A 21,232-nucleotide genomic window follows, 5' to 3' on the forward strand; every position below is an offset into this window, starting at 1 on the left:
ATGTAATGTTATTAATACATAAATAAATCAAAACAAAAAATGTACGTTACAAAAAGCATGCACATGATATGTGATTACAGGAACCAGAGGTTGTGTAATAAATCTACTGATGCTCCTCTTTCTTGTGATCAACTTCCTTGTCTGTTGACGGCTGCCATTAGTGGCTCACGGTATTAAAACGTGCAAAATATATTTTTACTGTCCTCAAAAAAGTAGTCCTGTTTGCTCTGACAGAATGTGACGTGCTTAAGCTTTTGCTTTTTCTGTAAATATCAAAATATCTCACAAACACAACAAGATTTCCCAATTATTTTTGAATTTTTAAACAGAAAAATGCTACTTTTCTGGGTTTTTTTTTATGGTTTCTGTATTTCTGTTTTGATTTTAAGTCAGTAAAACAAAATAACCACACATTGTATCTGTTATTTTGATTTGGTTTTAAACCTGAATAACCAAAGAACGAAGGGTACACGACACGGATTTGAGACTATTCAATTTTCTCTTGTTTTCTTTTCTAAATAAGGATGTCACTCACACACATACTAACTAGTTGGCTGTAATGCTTTGGTCTATAACAGATCAAGATCATGACTGAGCATTCTCTGCAGTGTTTCAGCTGGAGGGATGTCTGTGTGGTCCCTTAGGGTCAATAACTCACAGCAGAGCAAACACTCTCCAACTTTATGCTAAGGACAGAAAGCACGTCTGAGTAAACCACAACGATGCTCTCAATCCATAAGCTTAGCTGTTTACACTGTTGGACAGCTGACAGTCAAACTAATACTAAATAAACAAGGCTGGGCAAAAATGAAGGCAGAAACATGCGCTGGCAGTTGTAATGATTGTGTGGAAATAGGGATTTACAATTAGTTTGGTGAAATTATCATTCAAATGCATATTCTAAACCAGAGGTGAAAGTAACGAATTACAAGTACTCATGTTACTGCAATTGAGTTGATTTTATGGGTACTTGTACTTTTGTTAGTATATTTCAAAATCAGTAATTTTACTTTTTAAAAGAAACATGGCGGTGCTAAAACAGCATTGAATCCCTGTTAGTTTCTCAGTTTTAGAGTTTCATAAATGTATCTATACATAAAGCCTGAGAATTTTTTTTTTTATTTTGAATGAAATTTATTGGTTCTTTTTATTTCTTTAAAAAAGAAGTTCAAATTGTGCTAGATTTAGTCTCTTTTTAAGTTTATAGATGAGATGTTTACTGTATGCAAGGGAATGTCATGTCTCCCCAGGTGATGACGTGGATGGTAAAAAAGAGGTGGAGTGTGGAAAAAAGGTCTCCATTGAAGCTGACTTGCAAAATAATACAAAGTTTATTAAAACAAGCAGAATAAAAAACCAGGGCAGTGACAGAACCCTGGAGGAACAAGGGACGTCAAATCATGCTTTGAGGCAAAAACAGGAGAACTGGAGATAGCAGTTCAATGAGAGCAAACGGGGTTAGATCATGCTCTGAAGAAATCCAGTTCGGCAATCACATACTGTATATGGACTGACGAGAAATTTGAAACCAAACAGGTGGACCCCAAAGCCTTACCTTTTAAGGCAAAGAAGGAAAGCAACAAATGTTCATTACGGTGGTAACCCCATGCACAGTAGAATAGCACAAGAATAGGCAAATTCCACGATTGACTGGCAATAAACATCCCAACAGCAGAGCTACAGAAATAACTGGCTAAGATTGCAAACCCCATATGTTTAAGGCCACCTGTTGAAGGCCTATACTCAGCTTTTAAGTGAAAAGGTATATAGCATAAATGAATATCATATTAAGCAGTCAATACACCTCAGGAACAAGTGGCAAGATTTATTACCAAAAATAAACGTGGGGGGTGAAAGCTAGTAACTTTGACTTTGAGTACTATTTAATTGAGCTACTTTTTACTTGTTCTTGAGTATTTTATGTATGACTTGCATGTACTTGTACTTGAGTACAATTTAAATCAAGTTAAAGTAACTTCAACTTGAGTAGGATATGTCAGTCCTCTTTAAACCTCTGTTCTAAACTACTAAACTGAAGTCACTAGATGTATTCTTGGTAGTTGAATATTTCTTTTTCTCTTAAAACAATATCTAGTGTTGATAATAGCAATAGTTCTGTTCACTCTGTCAGCATTAACAAATCGAAGCCGCCAAGTGCCTAAAATGTAGTTTAATAATAGAAATCAAACACACATCCCTAAGTACATGTTGGATTTAAAACACACAAACATTATATCTGGGCTGGGAGGCTTGTTCTACAAGAACGATTGAATTTATATTGAATGGGGGTGTGCATCATTTCAGTGTTCCTGATTTGATCATTGCATCAGTTAATCATGAATAATGATTTCTAAAATGGATGTTAAGGCTCCTCCAAGCTTACCCTTCCTCCCATCTCCCTCAGCTGAACACCAGTCAGGTAATGAAGAATGGATACATAGGCTGTGTTTGAAATGGCATACTCTGTACAATGCACTACAAACTATATACTGTCATTTATATACTATAAGTATGGTTAGGAGGATTAGAATGATAACCATTCCCACTCAAGTATGCTTCAAAGTGTACAACAACAAAAACCTGAAGCACACTGAGGCTAAATATGTCTGTTAATTCACCACCTTTGAAAGTTCTGGAAAAAATGTAATTGAGAAAGCGACCTTTCTGTGTAGAGTTTGCATGTTCTCCCCGTGATGCGTGGGTTTCCTCTGGGTACTCCGGCTTCCTCCCACAGTCCAAAAACATGACTGCAAGGTTGATTGGAGTCTCTACATTGCCCGAAGGAGTGAATGTGAGTGTGAGTGGTTGTCTATGTATGTGTTGCCCTGCGATGAACTGGCGCCTGATTCATAAAACTCGCGGAAAACACATTCCATGCTGACATTTCGGAGATTTTTGGATACTAAAAGCTACTGACAAAACTTTCGGCTAACTTCAAAATAAGAGCCATATCTACAAAAGAGATAAAAAAAAAATATTGGGAGACAAGAAAATATGCTTTTATTTTGAAAGGGGATGTTAGACTTTTAGCTTGAAGCCGGTGTCATGGTCTGAGTTCACATTATACTGAGATTGTATGTGCGCACATAGACGCGCATGCGCACACTACCAAAAAATTTAATTCGTTTTTGCTTATTTTTGTTTTCAAAGTGATTTTAATTGTTTATTGCATTATGTTGGGGTTAGGGTTATAATCTCAGTACTGACCAGGACCATTTTACATTCTGCTCGCAATGCATCATAGGGCGGTTGAGTATGACTAGTGTGCTCATCATGCATACAGTGACATGCAGTCAGGGTAGGCAAGGTAGGCAGTGCCTACCCAAGGGTGAATTGATATTTTGATTATTTGTCTTAATTATGATATAATTATAAAATATGTATTTTTCAATTTCCGATAGCCTACAGTACCTATAAGTTTGAAAGTGTCAACATTTTGTGCTTTTCATAGCCTAAATGACTAAACACTGCTATTTCCTGGTACGGAAGAGACGCCGCACAGTCTAACTCCGCTTTAAGGCAGGAGGAGGCCACGCCCCCTCCCAAAAGCACATTGCTGCTCAGCCTCTATTCCCATAGCGTTTTATGTGTTTGCGCATGAGCAGTCAGTTCCCCAAGATGAAAACCATTGACGTCCAAAGGCAGCTTTCTACACTGCCTTTGGATGTAACCGCGCTATGCTAAATGCTATACGTACGTTCACAGTGCATTGGTGAATTGATATCACGTGGCTGCTAGAGCTGCTACATTCTCTAGCTAGTGGGCGGGATTATACTGCAGACAGGATGACAGCGCTAGAGACGATAAAGAAACTTTTTTTGAGGAAAAACGACAGATTTTAAAAGATGGGAGACCAACACCTGAGCTACCAGACCTTCAGCAAAGGTAAGGTCAGAAAATTGTTCGTATTTTCTACAGTGAATGGTAGGATTGGCTTTGTGGATGCGCCTCACTGAGGCTGTTCCGAGTTGTTGCTGTTGTTCTTGTCATTTTTTCCGTGTTTCTGTGTTTCCAACACAAACAACGGATGCGCTGCCGTGTCATGAAATATATTTTGTTCGGAGAGTATGGAGGCTAAATTAAAAAATTGTTTTTCTTTAATGGCGTTTTACAATGTTGATTTTGTTAGATGGCTAAATGCTTGTTTATGTGGATCTTGTTGGGTTTTTTTCTTTCTTATTATGAATTTTATATTTTGATAAGCACATTGAGATGACTTTGTTGGAAATTGCTTTATACAAATAAAGTTGATTTGAATTGAATTCACACTTGTCAGCAAAAACATTGTCATTGGTGGTCTCGATTTGCAACTCCCTGCCTACCCAACCCTCGTGGTCATGGCACATCTCTGATAGTATGGCATACATCTGGGCATTTCTCGTGTACTCAGGGGCTGATTCACAAAAGGTTTAGTGGTGCAGAAATTGATACTGCATATGGATACATACAGTATCCATTTCTAGACGCATTGCTCCAGTTTGTATCTTTCTTTCCATGTTTTGACCGTCAAAGTCTCGTGTTGATGTGAGGCCAGAATCAGTGGATCAGATGCGTAATTTGTGGCGATCACTGATGGTGGAATGTTCACATATGAGAGTGTGCGTGACACAGTGCTGCTCAGACATACTGGTCAGAGGATCATCTTCAAATAATGCAGACTGGTCAATGGTCGATCAATCGGACGGTTTCTGTCCATATTTGCCTATTCTTCATGGACTGCTCAGAGCAAAGTTACAGGTCCTGACGGAGCACCCACATTAAAATAGGGGGAAAAAATATCTTTAGGTTTTAAAGTCATTTAAAAAAAATAATAATAATATTTGTTCAATGTTTGTGTGGGACGACTGATGTGGGTTGGCCCAGCATCCCTTCTTTTAACTTGTTTTTTTTACTGTTACAGTACGTGGTTCACCTTTAAAATATAATGTCAAGCCGTTGGTTAAGTCCTGTGGGTTTTTCAGCCTTGGGGTTGTGACCACATATGGGGTTGCCTGAAATGTAATTAATAAAAACAAATTCTGATTACACATTTTTTTGGTGTTCAGTTTGTTCTTTTTACAAATGAATACACAACACACAATTTTAAACAACTATTTTTATACTTTCACTTTTTCAAAAATAGATATAGCTTAAAAAAATGCAGTTAAACAATATTTGAGCTGGTGCATCATAATCATCATAAAAATAGGGTCTCGATTAAAAAAAAGTTTGGGAACCACTAGGGTCAACGATTTATCCTTTGGATAAATTGCTGATACATTGAGAGATTTGCACAGAAAGATGTTTTACTGCCATGCACTGTACTTATATGTATATATGTTGCAATGAAATATTACATGACTACTGTCATCATCTGTCTTTATAAATTAGGCTACTATTTGCACACTAACTTAGATCATCTGTTGCCATTGTTCTTGGTAATGGAAGATTTAATATTTAATGAGGTTTAAATGTATGAGCACACATCACTTCCATTAAAAAAAAAGAACACAGATTCATTATCATAACCACCTTTTATATACTCTGTATATAATATACAGTATTTGGGGACCGAGTTACATAAGCTGTTCTAGTTAAAAGCATAGTATAATAGCTTAATATCACAATAAAATAGTAAAGAAATGTAACAAGTCTTTTTTATATATATATATATATATATATATATATATATATATATATATATATATATATATATATTTTTACGTGTGTTATTAAACTGCTTGTTGTAAAATTTCTGATTTACGAGAAGACATGTTTATTTATACGGCTTGGCACTGCAATAAAGAGGTGAGAATGGATGCATACCTGTCAGGTGACTCCCTGTTTAAAAGCTTCAGGCCAAAATTGTGTCATCTTAGTAAAATAAGAATTAACTTTATTCATCCGGAAAGGAATTTAGGTTGTGCCACTTTATTGAGATTACTCTCCAATTTTCAAAGAAGCACATGTTTTGTTAATTGGGGACTCCTATTGACCAAGGCATCTACAGCATATAGACATGTTTTTTCTTGGTTTTTCACGTCACAGCCAATATTAAGTGGTTTGTATATGATTTATAATAAAAAAAGTGAAAATTGTTAAAATCGAAAGTTGATTACATCTGTTCTGGGCTATTGTTATCTTTTGGCATCGTTGAGGCCATCTAATTTGTAATGTTTTTGTTGAGAATGGGGTAGGAGTTTATAAGATTTTTTCTTCATCCTACTCCTGTTCTTCTTTTCATGGAATGTATTATTGTTGTGTTTGCTGGATTGTTGTACCAATGTATGTTGCATTAACATGAAAAAAGAATAAATAGAATGAAATGAAATGAAATTTATCTTCATAGGCCAGTGTCAGGCCTCATAAAGGACTCAATAAGTGTGAGGAGCAATAAATCTGAGAGCAGAGTGATATACGTTGTCTTGGGCTCTAAAGGTTGTAGAAGCAGAAATTCTATAAATTAAATCCTCCCATAGGGACATACTGTAAGTATGACTGTGAAAGCGCCTTTATTTTCAAGAATTGTCATGTATATTGGATAATGGCTTATTTTGTCTTATATTTTATGTTGCTACTCAGTCAGATATTGTAGTGTATTTCCATAAAACATGTTTGGCGCAAACTAAATCTTTTATCATGAATTGTTAGGGGAAAAAAAACACATTCTCCATGCAAGATGATAGCTTTACTTTGAGCTGGTAGCTCATTATACACTCCCTCTTATGCATGGCTTCCTTCTGTTTGGCAATTACACAGAAACTGTGACTTGTGACGCTGTGCAAAATAGATGAACAGGTTAAATGAAGCGGCCTTTCTATTTCATTTAAGAGATTTAATAAAAATGTATTCTAAATATGAAAATGCATTTATTTTTAATACTCATTTTAATTTCTAAGTGTGTCCCACTTGGTTAGAGTGACATATGAGTAGTGGGTAGAGCATGTCACATTGAAGTCTGCAGGGGAGTTTTTTGACTGAACTCACCAATTTTTTTTTTTTTTTATACCATCAACATTTCAGCACATAGCTATATAAACAGAATGATTTTGCAACAGATCATGAAAAGGTTTTCCATGTGGACGAAATAAATGCACATCCTAAGGCAAATAACAAGATTAGCATGGCTGTCTCTCACACACACACACACACACACACACACACACACACACACACACACACACACACACACACACACACACACACACACACACACAGTAGAAAAGCAAGTATATTAATCGACTAAAAAGAATATATCATTATAAAAATGCAAATTAAGCACTGTGGAACTTCTGTTAAACATTGTCTTAGAACACTGATGATGTACTTTTGTGTTCTATTTAGAACAGTGATGTCATCAGTGTTCCAATTACAACACTGTGATGTCATCAACAACGATGTCATCAGTGTTCCAATTAGTGTTAGCAGTGTTAGCAAGGTAACTTGAAAAGTTAAAAATGGATTTGGATTTCAGTAAAATTGATAAATATCCCATAAAGTGTTCCCATCCACACTGTGGAACTTGTGATGATGTCATAGGTTCTCTCAGAGTCAAAAGCTCAATGTTGATAGGTAGTCATGGTAACACAGCTCAAATGTTGACAGGAAGTCATGGTAATCCTGAGTTTTTTACCATGTTACCGTGACTTTAACTCTCATATTAAACAAATCACAAGGACAGCCTTCTTTCACCTCCGTAATAACTCTAAAATAAGGAATATCTTAGCCCAGAGTGATGCTGAAAAACTAATCAATGCATTTGTTGCATCTTGACTAGATTATTGCTATTATTACTCTCCACTCTCATGATGTCTCACTAACTCATTAAAAAGTCTCCAGGTAATTCAGAATGCTTAAGCCAGATTATTAACAGGTACAAACAGGAGAGAGCATATTTCTCCAGTACTGGCATCCCTCCATTGGCTAAAATTTAGAATAGAGTTTAAAATCCTCCTGTTAACATACAAAGCTCTACATGATCAAGCTCCTTTATATCTTAAAAACCTGTTAGTGCCCTATCATCCAGGCAGAACACTTCGCTCTCAGTTTGCTGGTCTACTGGAAGTTCCTAAAGTGTCCAGAAGTAGAACAGGAGGAAGAGCGTTCAACTACCAGGCTCCACGCATTTTGAACCAGCTCCCAGTCTTAGTACGGGAGGCTGCTACTCTCTCCACCTTTAAAGCTAAACTCAAATCCTACTTTGCTAAAGCGTATATCGTATAACAGCAAAAACCTGAAACGGACATGGTCGCGTTTGTAATGGTCCCAATCACTGACCATTGATTGCTTTGATCATTATGTGCGCCCAGTACAAGACAAAGTCTCGTCTGTAGTGGTAGCATTTCAGACCATGGCAGACGCCGCAAGAAGTTTGACGTTAACCTAACCACTAACAACAAAGACCAAAACCATGCGACAGACCTGCTGATAGTGTATCATGTTTTTCCGCAGTCCGTGCCTTCTCCTCGTCCTTTTCTGTTTCAGGTGTCTTCTGCTGGAGCTGGCAGTTCTTTATCAATGATTTGCGGCTCAACTAGTCTGGGACACTCGGATGGTCTATCTTTCTATCATATTCTGTTTGCCCTTCTGATCGCTAACCCAACCAGTTGAAGCGGATGACCTTTGAACCTGGTTCTGCCGGAGATTTCATCCTAAAAAAAAAGAGGGAGTTTTTTCTTCCCACTGTTGCTAAATGCTTGTTCATGTGGATCCTGTTGGGTTCTTTCTTTCTTACTATGGACTTTATATTTTGTTAAGCGCACTGAGATGACTTAGTTGTAATTTGCGCTGCATAAATAAATTTTAATTGAATTGAATGTGTAGCTGCTTATCCTGTTGGGTTGCAGGGGATGCAAGAGCCTGTCCCTGCAGACACTAGACATATGACAGTGAAAAGCCCTTGGATGTGAAGCCAATCTATATTGCAGGTGATATGACTGCTAAGCTTTACTTGAATTATAAACTTCTTAAAAATATACCTATGCTATCGCCAAAAAACATCCTTTTTCCCCTCCCCTGTTTTCATTATAGCTGTGGAGAGATTATTTATATACATTGAGCTAAGCTACCCCTAAAGCTAAATGTTCTTTTTTTTTAAGGAAAAAGGAGCTCTGTAAGCAGGTTTGAAAGATGATATGAGATGACATGACTGAAGTGAATACAGGAAAAATGAGGAGGAAAAACTCTTCTCATCAAAAAGGTTATTATGACTCTCTGCACTGCACCTAGAGAGCTCTCCAATCCTTCACTATTACTCCCCAAACAATTAACAGCACATCAGCCTTCAAGCTTCTGATTTGATGGATTGTGGTAAGCTTTGAATTGATAGTCTCTCTGTGGGTATAAATGATTTCAAATGAGTAGTGCCTTTCTTTACAGACCCCGAGTAAAGCTGAGTAGACCCAAGTGGAATTTAATGGTAAAAGGAGAAACGAGGGGGCTGGGTTAAGAAAGAAAAACGAGGACTCAAATCAGTGCTGCTCACTGCATGCTTTTACTAGTATCCAGTATATAAGGTAGTTAGAGATGTGATCAGGGCTCGAGATGACCAAAATGGTCGCATATGCGAGTATTTTTTCAGTGTGTGCGAATGAAAATTTGACCTGGTCGCATCCGTGCGAGTTCTATAGGGTGACCTTATTTTATACGGAGTGGCTGAGCACTTTGTCACGTCCCACTGATTGCACTTCTCTTTCTTTCCGCGCTGCGGGATTACCGTAAAACCGTCTATAAACAGGCACTGCAAATTGGCTGGCAGCTAGTTTGACCAAGGATTTTGGAGTGGAGGCTGGCTTGACTGCATTGCTGTGGGTGAGGAGACAGTGCACACTCACGCAACTTAATGCAATGGTGAATAAGCCGAGTATAAACACCAATGTGCTCCTTTGGAGTCCGCGTGGTCCGCGAACGACGCCAGGCATGACGAGTCCTTCACTGAGAAAAAAAAATGTTACGTCTTCTTTTAAAATAGTATAAAATAAATGACCTGTTATTTCAGCCATTGCTTGTTGCAGAAAAACTTAATATTGACATTTAGCAAATATATCTCCAGTCATTGTCAATCTTTAGTTTATACAAAACTACGGTAGGCCAGTTTAGTCAACTATTCATGCTGTACACTCTCCCCACCCCCGCTCACAAAAAAAAGAAAAAAGGTGCGACCAAACTCTGTGCTGGTGCGACCAACTGAGAAAGTTAGTCGCACCAGTGCCACAACTGGAAAAGTTAGTGTAGAGCCCTGGTGCATACCTGTCAAGTATCCCGTTTTGGCCGGGAAACTCCTGTATGAAAATAAAATGTTAATCTTTAACTTAAAGACAAACAGTAAATATGCAACGTGTTGACTTGTATATAAACTGTAAGTATATTAAATAAACACATGTGCTTCATATACTCATTTATGTTTTTATTTAGGCTGTTTTATAACATAGGAATTAGGGCTGGGCGATATATCGAGATTCAAGATGTATCGAGTTTTCTATTTTGGTGATATAGAAAACTATAATATTTCATATATCAATATATATATAATAGCTTATTATGTATCAAAATACTAGTTTTAGGAGTCGCCACTTTTACTTCTCAGAACAATTTGTAAAGCTCAGTTAGATGATTAATGAGTGCACATATTGATCAGCTGTTTGTTAATAAATGTCCCTGTGTGGCATTTAGCATCAGCAAATTTAATGGTCAATTTTGGTCAGACTTTATTTAATAAAATTATCTAGATTAATACCTTATATCACCATTTTGAGAAAATACATTGAGATTAGATTTTGGTCCATATTGCCCAGCCCTAGTAGGAATGTTCACAGCATTTCAATGTTAATAAAGGTCCACCTACCAAACTCTAATCACATAATTGTATTCAGTAAGTGGTTGACAAGTGGGTACTTTAAAATTCTTGTACACCTATTTTAAAATATAAGGGATACTGGAGCTTGGTTGGGTGGGTGGGACGGCTGGTAGTGGACGCCAGAAAATTTCCCTTATTTTCAAATCCAAAACTTGACAGGTATGCCCTGGTGATCTAAACAACTTGTCAATCTTATCACTGCTTTTACAATTTTCTCCACCCTCTAGCGTAGTTTGACATTAAACAACCTCAATCAATTTGAAAGTGCCGCTCTTTCTCTTTTAAACATTTACACCACCCCTGTTTACCTATTTCTTTTTGTTATGGTCAATGTCATGACTGATAGAATAAATAAAAATGCTACATGCAAGTGTTTAAAGAAATACTTAAAAACGCAGCACAAAAAAAAAAAATCATTTTTTAAATAAAATAACACCAATGTATTCAATTAAAAATAAAAAAAATAGCAGGTTTTAAGTATAGCTAAAAACTCTAAAATAGTGCCGTGTGGATAACAACATAATAGGTAGAAACCACAACCTGAAGCCAAGAAAGTGGCGTTGATCAGAAATGGCACAACTAACAACATATGGATTATATTCAATGAGACCATAAAACGGAAAATGAAAAATAATAATTCACTCAGTAACGGTTGGGTGTAGAAATGTAACAAATTACTTTACTTCTTTTAAAATGTACTTAAGTAAATGTAAAATTACTGATTTAGAAACGTAAAGTACCCATAAAAGCAACTCAATTACAGTAACGTCAGCACTAATTCATTACATTCACCTCTGCCAACTCGCCATAGATTGCAGAGTCAACAGGTGCTAGTTTTTATATGAAAGGCGGGGTCAACAGTGGTGGTTTGTGATGTAAGAAGCCACCAAAACTTCACAAACCACAATTTTCAGCCAGCATCAAAATGTAAATGTAATATGCAGGTTTAAACCCCAAAAACCAATACTAAGAGTTAGACAAGAATCAATCACCAACACTGTTTAACACCCAAGTACATTTGTTTCCAGCAGGAAAAAGTGGTTTTGGGGTTAAATTACTCTTTGAGGACAAAGTGGGAGTGAATTACCAATTTTGCATCAGAACTCAATATCTGTGTTGGCAATCGTGGCATCCGTCAGACTATTCTAGATATTTCTGGCACCACAGGTGCAGCTGCTCATTGTGGATTCCTGCACAGTCAAACCTGCTGAGACAGACAGCTGCAGGCAATTAGAAATTAGGTTCCCAGAAAGGAATGGATTCTAAGTAGAAAGAAAACAGAAAAAGAGCACTGAGAATAGGTTTCAACGTCAACATATGATGATGTGTTTTTTTTGCAGCATTTATGTTGGTCTGCTCTGCTTTCCCTGTGGCTAAGTAATGTGAGATTATCTCCAAATTAGACTAAATAAAGCTTTATTCCAAACCTAAACGTGTTGACAGTGTTTTATTTAAAGAACAGCATCAGTTTCTGCTGCTTAAACACAGTATTGATTTCTCCATATCTCTCTAACAGCTAATCTGCTGAACACAAGCAACATTTCTTCTTTCTGTTCTTTTCTCTCTATTTAGTTCTCTATTAATCCTAGAATACTGTCGCTGAAATATAATATACAGCAAAAAAAAATATTTCTCATCAAGTAAAAAATGACCCAGCGTTAATGATGGTGTTACTAATATTAGTCATGGGTCCCTGGGTAGCTTCAGCATTGTCGTTGACTTTTGCCCTCTATCACCATTGTGATTTCCTTTGGGCTGTTCTCTTCCAAAGGATTTGCATGGTTACTTTGGCATACAATAGGGTAAAAATAACCCTAACACATGCCTATAGAAAAATGACAGTTTTGGAGTAGGCCTAGGGAAACACCCACACCTTCATATACATCAAAGGCAATCCTGGAGCTACCCAGAGACCCAAGACAAAAAAAAACTCAAACCCAAAATAATTCAAATCAAAATATACGAGCGATAAATGTTGCTTATTCGGTTATAGTCGTGGTGCAGTTATTAACTTGTTCTGTGGCTTATGCCTTTTTGGGAAAGAAAACACTATAACGACTTAGAGAGACAGACATTAGCTGGGTTTCCATTACAGATTTTCGCAAAATAAAAGCGATATTTCTAAATGTCGACAAAGTAAAACCGTCACATTTTTCGCCTTGTATTTGCGGAAAAAGTGTTTCCATAGCGCTTTTGCGACACATTTCAATATTGAAATACCTCTTCAATAATACGTAAAAACATTTTCGCAATATTTGAGTGTTTTTTTTTTTTCCAAATTCAGGTGTTTCAATTACCAGTTTTTATTGCGGTTAGATTTTCGCATTTCCAAGGGAAATTAAAACACAGCTCGTCTCTCACTTAGTGCTATTTAATGCTAATGCAAACCAGAGGAGGCTGTAGCTAACACTAAAATAATCGACCTGGCTATCCAGTAAGTATATTTTAGTCTTACACCAACTCCAGGACAACTTTAAACTCCCGCAGGCTTCTTCTGCAAAAGGTGAACACTCACCATTTGTAGCAGGCATGGCTGTATTCGATGCAATATACTTTCCTACACATCAGAATGACAATTTTCCATGTTGAGTGTTCATTCTGTTAAAATAATGTGTTTTCATATCAATGTTATTAAATGCATTTAAAATTGTCATTCTGATTCAGGAAGTTGTTTTATTATAGTGTGGGATTCATGGCTAATTTTATAATCATTAGAATACTATGAGCAACACCCATCTAATGGCATTGTTCTGAATGTATTTCTACTAAGAGTTTTATTCCTGTTGATTGGCAGTGATGAATTTAATGATTCTTTTCAGTAGCTATTTAGAAAGCATGGACGGGCACAAGCAGATGTTTCATTATCAAATATAATCTTCTTTCCAGTTGTACTGCTGGGGAAAAAGTGAGATGATCATGTGCCTGATGCTAAATTTGAAGTGGTAATTATCTCAGTTAAGAGCCGAGAAGAGAGATATTTTTTTCTTCTTTTGAAATTAAAACCAGTACAGTGAATGATAATTGTTAGTTTCCCATGGCTTTAAGCTGTTCAGCAGAAACTCTAACAAACACATTATTTTAAATGTTTTTGCTGCATGTTCTCCTTTGGGTTGTGGGTGTCTCAATTAAACTAATTTATTAAAAAAAAATGACTTATTCATAGTAAGGCAAGGCAAGGCAAGGCAAATGTATTTGTATAGCACATTTCATACACAATGCAACTCAATGTGCTTTACATGATCAAAAAGTGCAACAGAAAACATTCAACAGCTTAAAAATCAATGAGAACATTAAAATCAGCAGAAAAAAAAACATTTAAAATCAGCAGTAAAATCACTTAAAATCATTAACAAACACATGACCAAAAATCTCCCTCTCAATCATACGCAGTAGAGAAAAAGAGTGCTTTTAACTTATTTAAAAATGTTCTTATTGGATACTGACTTCAGCTCTGCTGGCAGTTTGTTCCTCTTCTTTGCAGCAAAACAACTAAAAGCAGTATTGCCATGTTCTACTATCACCACTATCTGACCTGTAACAGTATCATACTGTGGCAGCCATAGAGGGGAAGCCGTCTGCAAAGGATTGTGGGAGTGCACAGTGGTGTTCTGTTTTAGCACTTTAGAGTGGAATTGTGCACTTTGTTTAGCCATGTTCTGAAGTGGCTGTTAAATATAAGTTGTGTCTTCATGTTATGTAATGAAGAAGGTGCGTTGTGTTTGCACCGTGTGTCAGGTCTGTGTGCGCAGCAGTGACTCTGCACACTGTGCATGTATAGAAGCTTAATTATAAATAGCACCACCTGCAGGTTTGGGTGTGTGTGAAAAGTAATCAGTAGTCAGTGTCTCGTTCCTCCGCATCGATCGCCACAATACGGTCTACTGCTAGTAGATTAGCGATAGGCACTTCCCAAGTAAAAACACAGTGTGGGTGACAAATGTATACATCTGCTCCTCTGGGATATAACAATCTATTTTGGTGTATGTGTCTTGGCTGTATGTATGACATATGCTTATTATTAAACTGAATATACAAAGAACTAATTTTGAAGAAGTTCGCATTCACTGCCGGCCATTTTCAGAGCAGCCAACCCCATATTGTTTTAGATGATTTTCACTGATTTTTCAAGACCCACATAATTTTGTGTGCATTGGTTATGTAAGCATAGAAACCACCAAAAGAAAGATGAGACTCTCTTTTTTTATCGGGATAAAAAAATCGTGTTTCCACCTTTTTCCGTTCTTTAGTTATCAGTAGTAAAACCTAGGCTGGTTTCACCAAAAACAGCTGTTTCTGACCAAAAAACAGAGAAAACAAGCTTTTTGTAAAAAGAAACATATCAAGCAGAACAGTGACTTTGACGGTAATATTTTTTGCTTCAGTGACACCTCAAATATCTGAACAGTGTTTTCCTTCTATAAAACAGTAAAAACAACACTGAGAAAGGGCTTTTGATGGGAAAAAAAAAATCATTTTTACCTGCAACCAGCATCTCTGTCGGTGGCGTTAGCATCCTTAGCATGCTTGTAGACAGCTTTTTTAGGTGGAACAACCTGTCTGCGTCCTTGATACTCCTACTCTACCATCATCACCATCATCTCCTCTAACACTCTTCCTACGAGAACCACCGCTAACCAAAACCTGTTCAAGTATACGTTGCCTCTGTTTTTCCTGATCTGATTTTCCGCATTTTGCCATTCTCTCTCGATCTTCTCCTGCTCTCGTTGCCATCGTCCTACCCTCGTCTGAGATCATGGTCAGATCAAAGGAAGTAGCTGCGGTTTCTACTTCTGCTACCTGTGATCGTGCATCCAAAGAGCACTGTTGCCACCTGCTGACTCAATAAAATATTGTCTACAAGTAAGATCTTTACATGGAAGTTGCTTTTAGGCATTACTGCACCCGTTCCCACTGAAAAACACAAATGACGTCTATAGACGTCATTGGCAGTCAACATTACTAAACCAAATGACGTCTATAGAAGTCAATGGCAGTCAATGAGTTAAGGCATGTTTTACCAAATGTTACGGAAGCTTTTCTGTATAAAACAAATTGCTTACAAGCTATTCATTGCTTCTTCATGTCACTAACATGCTAATTTACTCCAAAGGTGGTTTGCACAGCTGTGGATAACTCATACTGTCTGTCAAGCTTGCCCAGCTTGAAAGGACATGGATGGAGCACAGGTGAGACGTGAGGCCAACTCAGCTTTTAACCATTTATTCAGTTTTGTTTTAGGTTTGTAGCAGCAGCAGCAGGTTGAAAACCAACAACAACCCTGAGCTCCTCCACTGCATTGTCTGTGTGTCTAAACAAAGGTGTGACTGATTACCCACCAGGTTGGAGCATGAGGAGCTTAGAGCCAACACTCATGCTGGTGCTCCCTTAGTGTTTAGATGCAGAACTACACCTACATCTGACCTAAGGTGGAGTGGACAGAACAGGTTGGAAAGGAGGAAAGGTTGAAATTGTTGTGAAAGGTGTTTTCTTCCGGAGTATTGGATGCCTTTGTTCGTCTCTTCATTTTTGGCAAACCACTGTCATATGTGTTTTGTTCATTCTAAGTGGAATCACATAAAATCATCATACAATATGTTATTCAAATTAAAGACTAGAATGGGCATATCTTACTCCTCCTGTTTTAAATGCATATATATCTTTATATACACAACCGGTAAAAAGTTTTAGAACACCACATTTTTTCAGTTTATTGTGTCTACGCAACTCTGAAATGAAAGCAGAGAGCAAATAAGCAGTTTGAGTTGAAAAAGAACTGATGGAAATCATGAACAATATTGTTCACCTGATGCTTATGTTACGGCAAATTTTGCGGTTGACCTCATTTGGAGACATGATTTATTGCTCTGGTTGAGTGATGGAGTCCAGGCGAAGCATTGATGATTTTATAAAAAAGGTTTATTATAAAACTAAGTAAAAAAAGTACAAAGATGGAACAAAGTGGAACAAAAATTAGTGACCGTCCGGCCGGACGTTCGAAGGCAGAGTGAAACACAGTTCTAACTCCCCACGTATATCCCCCCTCAGTCCCCCCTCCCTCCTCCCCCCCCGGGAGATAAAGATAGAGAGAGAAAGGGAGGAGGTGAGGACAGAGGGTGAAGAAAAAAGACAGTTTCTTCTTGAGTCAAAACAGCCAGTTCTCTTGGTATCTGCTGATTGCTATGTGAGTGGAGGTGTGTGCGTTTATGTGTTTGTGTGTGTGAATGGATGTGTATGGGGTGTGTATGTGTGACTATGTGAGTGTGTGTAAGCATGTGACTGTGTGATGCCTCCATGTCTGAGAGATAAAATGTGTTTTGGGAAGCTGGCCTCGAGAAGAGAGCAGAAAACATGAGACAGCAGAAATGAAAAGTCTCAACTTAAAGCCTATAAAAGAATAAGGTCTATGAGTAAATATGTTAATAAACATAACTAACAATTTTGGCCCTGACACTTATAAGGGTCTGGTACCACATTGTGTCCCAACACTGGTTTTATGCAGACAGAGGGGGTTGGAAGTAACCAAAAAAAGTTGGAACACCTGGAGAAATTAGTAGCACAAGCTTTCAAGGCTGATTCAACCTTCATTGCTGCAGAACAGCTTTAAATTGTAAACCCTACTTCGTGTTCCCTGAAATAGGCCGATTTTTAAAACTCTGAAATTTACATTATGTTTACGTTTTGGGTAACCAAACCTTTTTTCTAACCTCTGGCTGTTCAGTACTTACCTTTGTACCATTTTAAGCTATTCATTGGACTTGCACGACTTACAAAACACAGTTTTTTCCCCTACCATTGTATAAACCTGAACAATCGTGGGTATTTAAAAATATTCCAGGAGAAAATTGTTTTATTTAAAACAAAAAACAAAAAAAATTCGTAGCAGAGAATCCATACCAACAGTAACAGTAACTCTGTCCAAATGAAAGTAACAGTACATGCACTGCACTACAATACATTTCAGCATCTCTTTTGGCTTCTTCATTATATAATGAATATTAAAAGGTGGCTGCAGCTGCTGCTTTCTGAGTCTGGAGAGGTTAAGGAAGGTCAGGAACATAACACTTGGTTGCACTTCTTGAATTAAACTCCCAGGTCAGACCGAAGATTCCAAGCTGTAATTTAATATTTTCATGTATGTATGTGAAAATTATTTTTCTGTGCAAATGACCCGAACTGAGGTTCAATGAATGATTCTTCATGCTAAAACTACAAGTCATAGGGCATGTTACAGTGTAGCCTCAATTATAATCAAAGTTGTGTGTTTGTGTGCATAATTGTTGATTAAAATGTTCTGCTGGTGTACAAGATTTGCTTAAGTATTCCAAGAATGAAGGATTTTAAAGTCACCATTATGTCCCCTTTAGTCCAATATACCAATCCTCTCATACTGACGTACGCAATAATTAATTATTACAATTTTCACATGTTTTATTTTTCCCTCCTGACCCTGTGAACAACAAATGTGTAAAATTGAAATTTTTCTCTTATTGTGAGATAATGAGCAAGAATATCTCTAAGTTATAAGGTTGAGTGGTTAATTCTCTCACTGGTATTTCTACATTACTGCTTTGTGGCTCACTAAACATGTGGTGTGAGCTGAGTAGTGATTGAATACTGATCACTTGATAGGCAAGCAGTAATTATAATCAAAGTTTTGTTTGACTGGTCAGAGAAGACTTTAATTAGGGGAGAACATGATCATAATTCTGTTAATTATGCTTCTTCGTCATGCTTGAATAGGCAGGAGATATAACCAAATAATTGCTTGAACTGTACCTCTGTGAACTTTTTCTTTAAATAAACTTTTCACTTCATTTAAACAAAGAGATCCCATTGGATTATGAATATATTTTCCTTCAAGGGTTAGAGAGTGTGCATGGGGATCAGGGAATAAATCCAGTGGAGACTGAAGAGGGGAACGAAAGAAAATGAAGAATGAAGCTTCCTCAGAGACCTTTTTTCCAATCTGCTGCTTCTTCCTTCGTGCTCAGCAGACTTTGGAGTTTTCAGTTTTGTTATTGACATCGCCTTTAATATTCCTCACGGAATAATCAATAAAATCACTTGTAACATCATGAATTACAAGTGAAGTGGTATTAAGACACGTGACAGGAAGGGTTTTCTGGATTTCTATAGTGTGTTTTGTGGATAATGGTGCATTTCAGTATATCCACAATCCTTGAAATGGCTTCCCTGGGACCTTGCTTAACATTCTAATAATATTAAAAATGTAATCAATGCTAAAAAAAGGATCAAAACCAAACATTTTCACACATGCATGCTCAAATAATATACTACTTTGGAAACTTTGAATCTGCAGATTACCAATGTCCTGTGGGGTTCCTCAGGGCTCTGTTCTTGGACCCCTTTTGTTTATATGCTTCCTCTAGGACACATTTTACAGAATTGTAAGGTTGATTATCAGAGCTACGCAGATGACACACAACTATATCTATCACTGAACCCAGATGACTATGGTCCCATAGAGGTTTTGTGTGAATGCTTAGAAAAAGTAAACTGCTGGATGACTGAAAACTTCCTTCAACTAAACCATGACAATATGGAGGTGATTGTCTTTGGTAACAAGGAAAAGATTACAGCTGTCAGCAAGTATCTTGAGTCTCGATCTCTAAAAGCTAAAGACCAAGTCAAAAACCTTGGTGTTCTGATTGACTCAGATCTTACATTCAATAGTCAGATGAAATCTATTACAAAAACAGCTTCTATCAACTAAAGAACATCTCCAGAGTGAAATGTTTAATGACACAGAAAGATCAGGAGAAAATGGTCCATGCTTTTATCTCCTGCAGACTGAACTATCGTAATGGTCTTCCGTCAGGAATCCCCCAAAAGAGCATCAAACAGCTACAGCTGGTTCAGAATGCTCCTTTACACTGGCTCCCAGGCAGCCTCAGAATAGACTTTTTAAAGTTCTGCTGCTGGTGTATAAATCCGTGAATGGGTTTGGTGTAGAATACATCAGTGAGATGTTGGTCAGGTATGAACCCAGCAGGTCTCTCAGATCTATGGACACAGGTCAGATAGTGGAGCCCAGAGCTCACAGTAAAGAAGTCAGCTCTTTTTTACATTTTTAAAAATGTTCACATTTTTAAATATAAAAATAAAGTTAGAGGCTCTCTTTTAGTCATTTGTTGGTGTAATGTGTTTGTTGATGATTTTAAATGATTTTACTGACGATTTTTATTTTACTGATGATTTTAAATGGTTTTTTTTTGCAGACTTTAATGTTCTTATTGATTTTAAGCTGTTGGATGTTCTCTCTGTTGCACTTTTTGATCATGTAAAGCACATTGAGTTGCCTTGTGTATGAAATACACTATACAAATACATTTGCCTTGCCTTGCCTTACTTTCTAATCTAACCCTTTTCTGATGCACTTTTCAGAAGTTATGATGGATGGATGTATACACTGAATTGAAATAATCTTTTTTTTTTCTCTCTTGCTCTGTAGCCAAAGAAATCATGTGTTTGGAGGTTTATGCAACACTAATCTGCATTAGCAGATGTCATACATATTTTCAACTGTTACATCTGTTTATTATGTTTTATAAGCCATTTGTAAGACAGACGCAGCATGCTTAAGACATGTTTGGTGATGGATTCTTCTCCAATGGATATAATGTGTTTTAATGACAACATTGCACATTTGTGTGTCATAGGACATTGGGTGACCCTTATTAAACTCGAAAAAATACACATGCATTATGTATAATAATGTGCCAGTCGATCTGATGGAAAGACCTGGATGTCAAATGCTAACAATGGGCAAAATATAATGATATAACCATTTTTATCCACTGAAAGAGGGAACGTGCTATATAAGGTAATAATATGAACCCTTGGTTGTGTTATTTTTTTAAATCTTGCACACTATCTTCTCTGCAAAAAAAACATAGCTTTGATCAAGTTTGCCAGGGGGCATATAAGATCAAATGTCCAAAGAGATGCTCTATATCCATTCAGCTGTGTCACCAATACATCACAACAGACACTGCCTGAAGCGATCCAGGGATATCGTAGATCAGGTTAAAAAAAAAAAAAAAAAACAACTAAGGAAGGCAATTACCGGTAGAATGAAGTAAGAAAAGAAAAAGAAAAACAAACAACAAACAGTAAAGCTCTAAACAGAATACGAAAGCTCTCTTTAAACAATATCATATTGTCTTGCGGTTTTCCTTTTTGCCTTTCTTTTTTTTTTTTTTGGAAAATTAACAATTAAAAACACCACAAAACAGCTACATATTTGCATGTGTACAATTAAAATACTTAACAAACATTGTATGGTCGGTTTACATTCAAATATCACATCCCAGGAGCTCTGTTGTAAAGATGGTGAGTGAAGGAAGTGACGTAGTCTACGTGCATTTGTTGAAAGGA

Source organism: Gouania willdenowi, chromosome 13, assembly GCF_900634775.1.
Source record: "Gouania willdenowi chromosome 13, fGouWil2.1, whole genome shotgun sequence".
Classification (NCBI taxonomy): domain Eukaryota; kingdom Metazoa; phylum Chordata; class Actinopteri; order Blenniiformes; family Gobiesocidae; genus Gouania; species Gouania willdenowi.